The sequence below is a fragment of the Orycteropus afer genome, unplaced genomic scaffold, assembly GCF_000298275.1.
Source record: "Orycteropus afer afer isolate SDZICR_OR568_19922 unplaced genomic scaffold, OryAfe1.0 scaffold00108, whole genome shotgun sequence".
Classification (NCBI taxonomy): Eukaryota; Metazoa; Chordata; class Mammalia; order Tubulidentata; family Orycteropodidae; genus Orycteropus; species Orycteropus afer.
In genome coordinates, this window is record NW_006921695.1 from 7,226,985 (window position 1) to 7,238,839 (window position 11,855).

Genomic DNA, 11,855 nt, shown 5'->3' on the forward strand with positions numbered 1-11,855 from the left:
AAGACCCTAACTTAAGTTAGCTAATAAACTGTCCTATTGCATTTACATTGTCGTGGGTTGGCATATTCTTCTCTTCCGAGATTCTCCTTTACAGCCTGGGTACAACATTTTCATCTTTGTATATTTTGGAATCTCTGTTATAGTTAGTCTTGGCTGGGGACTGGTATAGGATGCTTTGATTATAGTCCCTTTCTCTCAAAATTCTTTGTTTCCTTTATGATTTCTGTCTATATTTTTGCTTTGTGATTTAATGTATTTATTTCATTAGATATTTCATACTACTATTTTGGGTCTCAACATGGCTGTACTTCCCTCCAATTCATCTCTTGAAATGGTAGTTGGAAAATTATAATTTTCAGTTCCAGATTATTTTGGGGCCTGAATTTTGACTTCATTCCCAGCCCTTACCCACAGCCTTTTTGCCTTTTTCCTCCATATCTGTTTCTCTTGGCATGTGCTAAATGTAAATAATCTGAGTGTTTGCTCTCTCTGTCTCCTCATCCTCTTTATATGTCTATTTTTCTTTGGTTCTAGTTGTTGGGTTCTCCAAAAAGTGGCAGCTAAGTCTCCTGGGAAGGCCAAATAGAGACAGGCAGGCTACCAATCCACTGCTGAGACCTGAGTTTCCTTTCCTCATCCCTATGCCTTCCCAGCCTCAAGGTCACTTAAGAGTTAGCTCACATTTTGATGAACCAAAAAAAAAAAAAAAAAAAAAAAAAAAAAAAAAAAAAAAAAAAAAAAAAAACAAAAAACGAAAGAAAGAATGAAAAGAAAAAAAGCCAGTTGCCATTGAGTCAATTCTAACACATGGTGACTCCATGTGTTGCAAAGTGGAAAAGTAGGGTTTTCCATGGTGGTGAACCTTCCAAATTAAATTGCTAGGCTTTTATTCTGAGGTACCTCTGAAAACCAACTCTTTAGTTAGTAGCTAAGTGCATAAATGTTGGAGTACCTAGGGACTCCCCTTGAGGAGCATGGAAACCATTTCCCTGGGGGTCCGTAAATCTCAGCAGGCTGACCTGGGTTCTCCAGTGCTGGTCTCTAGTCCTTTCTTAAACTACTGAGGAGAAAGCCCTGCATCAGTTCTTCTCTCTGCAAATCCCGTGGAGCCCAAGCTCTTCCTTACATCCATGTGCTTATTGCTTGGCATTTGTATGAAACAGTGGATAAATGAGTTGGAATTAGTTGTGGAGGGGAGGAGAGTGTTGACAACTGACTCCCTGAAAAAAACCACTAAAATACCAGAACATTGATAAAGCAAACCAGAGTCTAAGTAGCTTTTTGGAGGTGTGGGGGTGAAGGCAAGATATCTATGGGGTCTGGTTGTGGTGTGTCTTTCAATGTGGCAGGGTTGATTAGGTTTGGATAACACATGTTATAGAATAGTTCAGGATTGCTGCACTTAGTGAGGCTTGTGAAGACAGCCATGAAACATAAACAGGCAGTTGATGAACCTGGTGGAGGGATCTCTCTTCTGAAAAGTGGATATTTACTCTAATGAGAGCTAGTGAGTAGTCAAGTAAAGGATAAATGAAATTTTGGAAAGTGCCGAAACAAATATTAAAGTTTTTGTAACTTCGTCTTCTGAATCAAGATTTTCCTGGAATTGTGAAGTGATGTGAGCCATGTGGTTGCAGATGGTTCCAGAGTTCAGAGGTCAAAGTCAGATGCCATCCTTTTGTACTCTCCTACTTCCAAATATGGCCTCCACAGGAATGTCTTCAATTTGGCTTTTAGGGTCAGAATTTCTTGTTTACGGCTGTATACAGAGTAATGTTGCTCTTCAAAGGAATCCCAGGCAAGACTGCAGGGACAGGTTGTCTCACAAAAGACAAGTGCAGAGTAGATTTGGAGCAGATAAACTCTTTGGTAACCCACCTGGTGCCTGGTAGTTCTGAGCAGGGAGGCAGGATGGAAACCTCTTAAGGAGACTGTTGTTGACTAGTAGATTAAATACTAAAAAGCATAGAGGCTCTTAGCAATCAACGAGAAAACAATAATAGTCTAAGAGCTATAGGTTTCTATTGGCTTTATTTAATCCGATCAGAAAATAAGGAATTTTATCAGAGAACTCCATGCTTCTTTTGCTAGTTTCTGTCAAGTTGGGTCCGACTCCTGGTGACCCCATGTGTAACACAATGAAACGTTGCCCAGTCCTGCACCATCTTCACTATTGTTGGTACGCTTGAGTCTGTTACAGCCACTGTGCATTGTGAATTTCACAGTGAGTTGCCTTACAACCTCAGGAGCTTATCTGCTAGCTGTGTATCAGACAAAATATTCTGCTGTGATCCACAGATTTTCTTTTTTGAAAAATTTTATTCTGTCGAAAATATACATAACAAAATACATGCCATCTCACCAGTTTCTGCATGTACAATTCAGTAACATTACATTCTTCGAATTTTGCAACTATTCTTGCTCTCCTTTCTCAAATCATTCCACTATCATTAACATACCCTCAAGCTCCCTAAGCAAAAATTTCCCCTCAGCTCCCTCCCTCCAAACCCCCCAAAAACCCACAAATAATCTTTGGTTTCTCTATGTTTGCTTATTTCATAGAAGTAAGAACATATAATATTTGTCCTTTTGTGACTGACTTATTTTGCTCATCATGATGTTTTTCAAAGTTCACCCATGTTGTGTCACACATCAGGACTTTGTTTCTCTTTATGGCTGAGTAGTATTCCATTGTGTGTACATACCTCATTTGTTTATTCATTCATCTGTTGACAGGCATTTTAATTATTTTCAACTTTTGGCTATTGTGAACAGTGTGTAATGAACACTGGGGTATAGATTTCTGTTTGTGTTCTTGCCTTTACTTCTTCTGGGCATACCTAGGATTGGAATTGCTGGGTCAAGTTTTCACTGGCTACTTTTTGGAGGTAGATCACCAGGCCTTTGTTCTTTCTTTGCCTTAGTCTGCAAACTCTTCTGAAACATGTTCACCATGAGTGAACCTGGTGATATTTGAAATAACCCATGGCATAGGTGCCAGCATCATAAGAACTCGCAAGCCACCATGGTATGACAAACTGACGGATGGCGGCAAGATTCTTTAAAACCCTTCATTTATATATGATAATTTACTATTGATTACTGTGTCTGTTCAGTGTTATTCACATGGTTCTAATTTGCATGGGCATTGGATGATGAGGAACTAGCTAGATTTAGAATAGTAGCTTCTATCAACTCTCTTTGGAGCACAATTTCTGCCCAAAGCTGGGTGGCCTTTTCATTGACTTATTTAGAAGTTAATTTTGCAATCAATAAAACAAAACTATTTTATTCTGATTAAAAAAAAAAAATCAAAGGCAGAATGTAGATAGAAAACCGAGTAATAACAATAATAATAATAAAAATAACCTCATAGATTATATATATACGATGTAGATCAGGCCCAGGATTAATGGGAGTGTCCACATTCCATTCCTTTGAGCTTGTAGATTTTAGTCAAGATAAAACACCCATGAGTTTCCTGAGATAGGTGGTGGGAATGGAAAAGAATTAGGCAGGAAACTCTGAGAGTCACAGGAGGCCAGAAGCTTCTCTCTGCAGGGGACTTGACCTTTGACTCAGAGCCCTCAGGAAATCTTGACCCTTTCCATTAGTATTTGATCCTCAGCTGATGCAAGACTTTTATTTATGTTTGCCCATTGGACTACTGTGCTGTTTGGCTGTTTTCACATCTATAAAAGGCAGTGCCGAGTGCTTCCTTTGATGTGTCCCGCCTAGGCTGTGGCATCGCCATTCCCGGCTAACTTGGTCTTCCCCATGTAGGGCTCTGGATCCCACTCCTAAAAGCTCTAAATTGGGTACCAGAGCCTGAAATAGCCCCAAAGGTATCTTGTTTAGCTTGTCATTTAAATAGCTAAGCCCCTGCCACGACCATTTCAAATGCTCTCACCTTTCATTTAGCTAAGCAGTTCTTTTTCCAAATTTGGCTCGTTTGTGACTACGACATCTCTTTTTCTTTATTCATTACAATTCTGTATCTATAAAAAGCATTGATGGAAGGAGGAAAGAGTGAAATCAACATTTCTTTTAATAAATGACCTTAATTGGAATTGTAGAACCTTATCAATAATGGCTTCCAATGTCTTTTCTGTGAGTTTCAGGAGACTAAAGCCATTACATTCATGGCCTGACCAGACAGCTAGCCTAGGTGTAAATTCTGGCTCCGATAAGAGGTAGATTTTTTTACTTTGGGCAAGTTACTTAATCTCATTGCTTCAGTTTCTGCATCTGTAATGTTTTAATGAGGGCAGTGGTAGTTCAGTGGTAGAATTCTCAAATTCCATGCAGGAGATCAGGGTTCAATTCCTGGTCGATGCACCTCATGCACCGTCACCACACATCTGTCATTGGAGGCTTGTGTATTGCTATAAAGTTAATCTGGTTTCAGAAGACTCAGACAGACTAGGAAGAAAGGCCTGATGATCTACATCTGAAGATAAGCCAAAGAAAATGTTGTGGATCACAGTGATCCAATCTGCAACTGATCATGGGGATAGTGCAGGACTGAGCAACATTTTGTTCTGTTGTGCATGGGGCCTCCATGAGTCAGGGGCTGACTCAATGGAAGACAACAACAATAACAAAAAAATGGTGATAATAATTCTAATCTCATAGATAGAACCAGTTATACAATTTGCAGAGCCTCTTGTTCTGATTTCAATGAACTGAAAATGCAGAGCCTCTTGTTCAATTTTAAGATGGTAACAACAGAACACTAAACCAAACACTGGAAGGGTTTATGAATACCCATGAAGTTGGCTCTGCTTATAAGATTCTTTTTAAGATTCAATGAATTATCACATTTAAAGCTCTTCAAGTAGTGCCTGGCACATATTCAATCTATAGAAACATGTCGTTGTTATGTGCCGTCGAATTGGACCCGACTCATAGAGGCCCCTTCTTGGGTTTCTGAGGCAGTATCACTATGGAAGTAGATTGCCTCATCTTCCTTCTGAGGTGGCTGATGGGTTTGAACCGCCAGTCTTCTGGTTAGCAGTCAAATGCCTTAGGCACTATGCTACCAGAGCTCCTATAGAAACATAGTTAAATATAAAAAATGACAGTTGGGGAGTCTATGAGAGATTTTTACTAGTTCAGGATAATATGATGTGTTAGTGGCCAAATGAAGCTTAGACTCAATCTGCTCTATGGCTCGCTGCATAGTTTATTTTTGTACACTCAACCGCTTTCTTCAGTGAAGTGCATTCATTCATTCAGCATTGATGAATGTCTCCATGCACAGTGGCAGTATGTGGCCCAAAAGTTTTTCTTACTTGATTTTTATTTACTCTAGAAGAGACAAACTTCTTAGCTGTATTTGAGTCACCTCCAGCTCATGGTGGATGATGTTATTGCTTGTCCTGTGATCGTTGGTATATTTGTGAAAAACATTATGGCTATGAATCAGCATGAATCCAATCCCCAGAATGTGGGGATTGATCCTGTCCCCTCTTTCCCACTTCTCAATTAGCCACCCATGCAACACACTTTTTCTCTGATGCTAGCTACCTGGAGCTAGGGCAGATTTTACAAGTTAAAAAGACACTGTCCTTTTAGACTGTCAAATAGACAGATGCTAGCTGTAAGTTAAGTCCACATGACATCCTTATTTTCACTTGTGACTTCTCCTTTGAATTTGATTATTTCCTGGAATGACTCTCAGAACTCACAGACAGTGAGTCTAATTAATCTCTCATTAGTTAGATTTATTATGGCAAAAGGATACAAATCAGGATTGTCATAAGGAAGAGATGCATGGATGAAGTCTGGGAGGGTCCCATTGCAGAGCTTCCATGTCTCAAAGGACATGCTACTCTCAGGTGCATGGATGCTTTTCACCAACCAGGAAGCTCCCTGAGTCTTCCTGTTCCAGGTTTTAGGCCAGCCCTGCATGATAGGTGAAATCATGCCTCCTGAGGCTAAGTTGACATCAGCCTCCCAGGTGAGTCTTTTCTGGTCTGGCTAGCCCCTACTTGCCACCACAAATAATCAGATGTGGCCTGGAAATCCTAGATTAATTTAAAAGTTATTTCTTAGGAATAAAGGACAAAGGCTACCTACTTTGGGTAAAGTTAAATTCTTTAACTCACAGTGTGTTTGAGTTCATTATTGTGGCTACCGTGTCAATCCATCTCATTGAGAATTTTCTGTGACCCTCAACGTTACTGAATATGATGTTTTTTTCTAGTGATTGGTCTTTCCTAATGATGTGTCCAAAGTGAGTCCAAGTCTTTCCATCCTCACTCCTAAGAAAGGCAAACTATTGTTAGCTGCTGTTGAGTTGATTCAGAGTCACTAACTCTCAAGATATACTAATTCTGTCATCAAACACCCCATGGAGTTCTTTCTTTCTGAGCAGTGAGAATTTAGAAGAGTCAAGTAAATAACATTGGGATTTTGTCACCAAAATATGAAGAAACTTATAAATACAAATTATTTTTAAAAGATAAATGTAAATATAATGATTAATGAGTTGTACCATGTGTAAATCAAGAGAATGATTTAGATAATCTAAAATAAATTTTCTAGCTCTAACATTAGTTATATAGTCACATATACCCCAAATTTTCTTTCTTATTGCCCATGAAGACACAATTAGAAAGACATATTTAAAATTTCTATATTTTTTCTTAATGTGTCCTTAGAGAAATTATTTAAAACATCTCAGATAAATAGTGGATAAATGTTCTTAAATTTTTTATTTTAAAAAAACTAAAGGAAATACAAAATACTATTTTAAGTCTGATAATCTTCGTTTACTTTTTCCTGGTAAAAAAGGAAATCCCATTCTTGTTCTTTGTGAATTTCAGAATCTAAATCTGGAAAGAGAATTCTAAAAGTGTACTAATTAGGATCTGCAGAGAGTCCTTTAAAAATTTGAATATATGAATAATTTTCCATTCAGAGTGTGAATTAGCTATAGTTAGCCCAGAGAGCTTTTTAAAGCAATAAACTTTTTTTGGTGTTCAGAGATGTTTTCCTGATAGACAAATAACTTTCATTTTCCTGGGACTCAGACCATAAAGGGTCTAATGACTTGTCTAATTTAAACTGTTTGGATTAATTTGGAGTCCTGGGACATATCACTTTGATTTTTATCACACTCATACTCACCTTGAGCAAGACTTTTTGTTGGTTAATAAATAACACATAATCTCATCTCAGACACAAAGCATTTATGAACTTTGTCTTTACTGTTGTGTTTCTTATACAATATCTGGGTTATGAACAAGATTTGTTCCTAAATTTGTGTTTAAGTTGAATTTGTAGGTAAATGGAATAGGTGCATACAGTTCTTATTTAGCTTTACTTTAATGAAAGAAAAGGCTTGGAACTTTTTCAATGATTTAAAAGCTGCATGTGCAGCAAGTGTAGGTGATTGTGATGAAAAATTTGTTGTGAGTAGGAGTTGGTTCAATTGTTTGGAAGTGAGAGAAAATTTACATAACATGGTAGGGTAAGTACAAGTTGCCTGGGAGTCCAACGTTTGTAACCTGGGGACGTTTTAATTTAATATGTTCTCCAATCTCAAAAGGAGAATATCTCCTGTCCTTCACTGTTTTTCTGTTCTAGGAAAATGTCAGTTTCTATTTGTGATCTCTTCTAGGAAATCTTCATTCTCATTTAGCTGGAGCAGTGATGGAAAGCTGTCCCTTCTCCGATGGACTTAACAATGTTATTTCTGTATCTTGTTTGAGGCTAGGCAGCCATTCATTTGTGGTTAATACTGTAATTCTTAAAATGTATTTTTAAGAAGTGGATGGAAATATCTGCAACTCCATTTTAGTTTAAATGCTATCACTGCTCAAGCATACACAGAACTGTCAGCAAAATGCTGTTTGCGTTGGGCGACTCCTATGAATCGAAAGTAGCTCAGCTAAAAAAAGGGAAATTGACAGGTGTCTTATTAGGCCTCGCTATTAGTCATTTTTGTATCTGCACCAGTAATTGACTCTCCACTTCTAAACAAGGATTGCGCATTTGCATGCTTTCAGGAAGAAGTCCTGATGGGTGATTCTAATCTACTATTTTAGGATGTGATGGCTTAATTTGAAAAATGTTTTGATGAACAAAACGTGATCTCTTCCTTGTCACTTTTTTGAATGTCCTCAGGTTTCACAGTATAATCAGGTACTGAATGGATTTTGCTCAAGTACCAAATATGTGATGACTAAGTGGGTTTGGCATTAAAATGGGGGTGATGTTAGTAACTGGCTTCAACAGGAAAGAAGAAAGGGATTATCCTCATTCTGTTCTTTTCCTGATGATTGCAATAAAACATATTTTTGGTTTATTACAAACCAGTTGACTCTTAATTAAAACTGGGGAAGGCATTCTGTGGATAATTAATTTTTCATTTTCTGACTGACTCCACCTCCTAAAATGAAAGAATTCAGAATTGTAAGGAAAGCGTCAGTTTTAAATCTCTCCCTTCCACATGAGAAAATTGAGGCTCAGAGAATTTAAGTGATAATCTTAATGTGGCTGAACTAGTTAGAGGCAGAGCCAAGGCACAAAAAAATACTAATATAGCTAGCTTAATGCCATTTAGTGGAACTCAAGTACTGTTCTTATATCTTTGTGAATCTGACTTTTTTTTTCCACTAAAAGGCAGATTGCTGTAGTATTCCCCATTCCCACTGCACTTCTATGTTCTTTTACTTTTGATCCTATTTCTGAAAAGATTGACTACGTCTAAACTAATAACTGAATTGTTTTGGTTACTTCATGCTGCTCTAACAGAAATACCACAAATGGGATAGCTTTAATAAACAGGGCTTTCTATTCTCTTACAGTTTTGGAGGCTTGAAGTCTGAGTTCAAAGTGCCAGGCTCTAAGGGCTGGGTCAAAGCCTTTTGATCTTAGGTTTCAGCTCTGCCTCCTGCTCCTGGCCCGCTGGATCTAGAGGCTTTCTTCTCTCAGGCAGCTGCTGGCTGCTGAGGCTTACAAACCCAAGGTCAACAAATAAAAATGGCACACTCCCAATATTACCAAACCACACGTAGGCCAATGATTTAAGTCCATTAAGAGTCCCAAGCTCAGCAGGCAACATGGCAGGCTGCTAAATAATGATTTGGCTACATGCAGGAGTCAAGCATACCAAAAATTATAGATCATTCCCAAAGCTTCTCCTTACATATGAGAAGTGGACCACATCCCTGAAGCATCTACTCAACTGCTAATGGCAGATGCCACCATGGTGTTGATTGCCAGTCTCATCATGGGGAATAACTACCATCAGCTGCCCAGCAATTCAAAATCAGGCTTAGCCAAGTAGACATAATGTTAACTATCACACAAATGGAAAAGTTTAAGTCTGTGATTTGATTAATGAAATAGTACCATCAACAACACAATGTTTCCATATCAGCAGCTTCTCATTTAGATGATTGCCATGACTTTCCATGTCACTGGTCTTTGAGACACTAAACCAAAAATATCAAACCAATTGCTAAAATTATATGGAACCAAAAAGAAATCAGCAACATAACAAAAAAACACAAAACAAAACAACAACAATGGTCAAGTTGGTTGACTCCAACTCATGGCACCATATGGTATGCAGAGTAGAACTGCTATGTAGGGTTTTCAAGACTGTGACCTTTTGGAAACAGATTGCTAAGCCTTTCTTCTGAGGTGCCTCTGGATGGGTTTGAATATAGTGGATCACTTAACTGTGTTACCCAGGGACTTCAGTTTTGAGATACTACTCAGGAATAATGCCATACCTAAACATGACGGAGCCCTTTTAAGTAGCCTGTATTGTTATCCAACAACCAACTTTGAGTTCTGACTCAGTACTTCTTTACATCTCTGAAATACACAACTGCAAAAGCATTGGTAAATAATGTGGATTTTACTGGATGTTTCATAAGGAGATGGAAAGGACAATGCCATTGTATACAACATAGAAAAATTGATACTACCTGTTCCTCTTTTCGTATTACTTTTCTTGGTATCCCATTTCCTGGTCCCATTTCTTCACTTCTTCTTCTTTTTTAATCACACAGCTTCTAACATCTTTATTTTCTTAAGCCATTCAGCTTTGGTATAAGGAATGCATGCCCTACAGCAAGACAACAGCCTGCAGTGAACAACGAATATTTTTGTGTTCCTCAAATAGATATGCCCTTTGGGGAAGGCTGTCTTAATTCATTCGATCATACCTGTGGCTTTTGGACTACCACTTATTAACAAAAATAGACCTAAAGTTAAAAGCCTAACTTGGATCCAGGTCTAGAAGAAGACAAAATGAGATACACTGGCAAAGGAAACATGTAACTCTTAAGTTTCCTCCTTGTGTCCCTTGCTTCTATTAGTGTCTTCTCTAACTCAAAACTTGCTCACTGCCATTGAGTCAATGCCGACTACATAGTGACCCCCTTTGTGTTTCCAAGGCAGTAAATCTTTATGGAAGTAGATTGCCCTGTTTTCCTTCCATAGAGTGGCTGGTGGGTTTGAACTGCCAGCCTTCTGCTAGCAGTCAAATGCCTTAGCAACTACTCCACCAGAGCTCCTCCTTCACTACTAGGCACTTATATCCCAGGTTCAGTTTGGTTCCAGAAATATTTATTAAACCCCTGATATCAACCAGGTATTGTACATGTGTGTTTGCTCTAGTAGTATAATGAGCTAATCCTGTAAAGAGATGGAAGCCACACTATGTGCTACTGGATGCTTTAGCAGAAGAATGAACAAAGAGCTTTGGGAATACAGAGGCTGGAATGACTACAAAATAGGTGACTACAGAGAAGCCCTTAGTCTGCAAAGGCACACAATTGACAATAAGTCTGTAGAGTTTGAGGAACTGAGAAATTCAGTATGGCTTCATGATATTGAGGTGGAACATGGAATTAGCACAGCAGGAGAAGATGACAAATCATGAAGGTCCTAGAATGCTGAACTAAAGGATTTTCTCCCCTAGACAAGAGTGAGTCAGCAAATGGATTTTTAAATATTTTTCATAAACAAAATGAGCTCAGCACAGAAAATTATATGGAACAAAAAAAAATCAGCAACATAACAAAAAAACACAAAACAAAACAACAACAATAAATTCACACTTGTCAATAATTACACTGAATGTAAATGGATTAAATGCACCAATCAAGAGACAGAGAGTTGCAGATTAGATAAGAAGACTTGACCCGCCGATATACTGTTTACAAGAGATGTACCTTAGACACAAGGCAAAAATAGTGAAAGGTTGGAAAAACATGTATCAAGCAAATGGCAATCAAAAAGAGGATGAGTGTCAATATTAATTTCTGATAAAATAGATTTGAAGACAAAATCCACTATAAGGGACAAGGAAGGATATTATATAACGATTAAAGGATCAATTGAATAAGAGGACATAACTATAATAAATCTCTAAGCACCCAATGAAAGAGCCCCAAAATATAAAAATCAAACTTTAATAAAATTGAAAAGATAAATAGACAACTCCACAATAAGGACAGAACAACTAGAAAGCAACTCAACAAAGACAAAGAAAAACTAAACAATACGATCAACCAACTTGATCTTATATGCAGGACACTTCACCCAATAACAGCACAATATACATTCTTTTCCAGTGCACATGGAACATTGTGCAGAATAGACCAAATGTTAGATCACAAAGTAAACCTCAATACATTTAAAGCACTGAAATATTGCAAAGCATCTTCTCAGATCACAATGCTATAAAATTAGAAATTAACAATAGGGAGATCAAGGGGTGGGGGGACACCTAAACACCTGGAAACTGAGTGACACCCTGCTTAAAAAATATGAGTAATAGAAAAAAAAAAACAAAACAAAAAATGAAATTAAAAAATTTCTTGAATCTG